The sequence below is a fragment of the Cryptotermes secundus genome, unplaced genomic scaffold (genome assembly GCF_002891405.2).
Source record: "Cryptotermes secundus unplaced genomic scaffold, Csec_1.0 scaffold2791, whole genome shotgun sequence".
NCBI lineage: Eukaryota > Metazoa > Arthropoda > Insecta > Blattodea > Kalotermitidae > Cryptotermes > Cryptotermes secundus.
In genome coordinates this window covers 1-1,920 of record NW_019724794.1, presented here as the reverse complement: position 1 = coordinate 1,920, position 1,920 = coordinate 1, and the positions used below count along the sequence as shown (strand labels likewise).

Sequence of the window (1,920 nt, the reverse complement as noted above, 5' to 3'; positions counted from 1 at the left end):
AGGAATGAAAATGACGTTACATACGAGGTTGATGCATTTGTGCATGTCGTACTAAGCAAGGTATAAAAACAGTTGCTTTATGAGGAATTAGTTCGTACCATTGAATATTTGACGCAATAGACAAGGTGTCGCAGAAACCGATGTTGCTATAACCAAATTTTACTGTATTAACATCAAGAAAAATATAATTCACAGAAGTGAATATTGTCACATGTTGGTGACTAGACACAAAGTTTAGATTGGCTATGGATTTACTGAACACTTATAAATCATTAGTTCAAGCATTTATAGTGCTCTTACTAATTCATGCACTCAACTTCTTGCTGCAGCACACATGAAGTGGAGGGTGTCCTCCATAGCGCAGCACGTCACAATATTATACATATAGAAGCGTAGAGTGCAACATGATGCTTAAATATAATATAGAAATGGGAGACATTAACATGTAGGGTAAATGAATGGTCAGGAAAAGCTTTTTGGGGCAAAGACAAGCATTTTCTGACAAGACCAAAATGCCCTGCAGCAGGAAAATATGTGGATAAAGAATGAAATTAATCATGTATAAAAAATTGTAATAGAATGATACGATGTCAACTACACCTGGCACAGAGAACATCTGTCCTAAGGCTTATTGTGGTTTTCCTGCCCATCCAAGCAAGGGGGTAATATCTCAAATTACATCATGACCCACTCCAATTACTTATTTACTAATCACCATACCATCTCATACTACACAGTCTGAACTAGTAGCTGTGCCATTAAATAAACCATACATACCATAAACAGCTACAAATATACCCAGGAAAATATAGATTGGGGGGGAAAAAGTTTCAGTTTTCTTTTAGAATTTTTGGTTATAGAAGTGTGCAATTACACAAGTAGGTAGTTACCGTGCTATCAAGTAGACTTGTGAGTATCTTTATGAAGTTGTCATTACTGCCATTCACTTGTGATGACAATGTATTATTGGCTGTAGTGATATCATCTTCATCAGCATCCTGAAGTTCTGTGACATCAAAGAGTTTTTTCTTGCCAGTCCTATCTCCTTCTTTCTCTCCTAAAAAAAGTATGTACCTTTAATAGAATAAGCTTCACAAAAATAAAGCACAAAATATTCTGAGAAACAACACCTGCAATGCTGCAGAATGTTCACCTGAAATCAGATCCAAACCCATTCACTGTCATCCTAGGAGATGACAATCCAGTAATAATAACTTTCAAGCCAGTAATTCTGAAGTGCAACTACTATGGCCACAAGCAGTCACAAGCTATTTTCATGACTAATAAGTAAGATTTTTGTTGAAACTCTTCTTAAATTTGCGACAAAATCTCTCTGTATATTCTGTAACTTCACTGGTTATTTCTATATGCGTGTTGTGGGTCTCTGCTACATGGCTGCAACCCATGACTTTCATTTTTTAAAAACAAGTATCACAGCAAACTGATGGATGTCTCCTTCACTTAGCTGTGGAACAATCTCAAGCAAGCATGTTCATAGTTAGTGAACTGCTGTAAATTATGGTAATCATATTCTTCTCACGTTTTGCTTTAAATTATAAATTAATAATATTCTTCTTTACAAGATTTCTTTTAAGACACAAAGCTTAGAAATTTAGGTGATACAGAATGTATTTCTAGCTTTTCAACATTTCTTAATATTAACTCACAGAACGTTCAGTGGCACTCTTCAATACATATTGTAAATTGCATACTTCCCACATCTCTTTGAAGATGGGATTTTGTTCCTAGAACAGATTGGTATGCATCCTAGAATTTCACTGCCCATCATAACATTATATGAATAGATGAAATCAAAAGGCAAATAACAGAGAATGGCCAATGTGGCAAAATCCAAAAGCTCTCAGAGGAACAGATCCAAGAAATATGTAGGCATTTGAGTATCACAGTCAATTCATGCCC

The 1,920-nt window shown here is 35.4% G+C and overlaps 1 protein-coding gene across 1 annotated transcript in view; it reads right to left on the bottom strand.

Annotated features, from left to right (window-relative positions):
* Positions 1-1,086, bottom strand: part of LOC111863112 (condensin complex subunit 3) — a 10,727-nt gene extending 9,641 nt beyond the window's left edge. The window contains exon 1 of the mRNA XM_023849142.2: positions 891-1,086. The gene's annotated coding sequence lies outside the window, so the exon portion shown is untranslated. The remainder of the gene's footprint in view (positions 1-890) is intronic.
* Between the last annotated feature and the right edge of the window lie 834 nt (positions 1,087-1,920).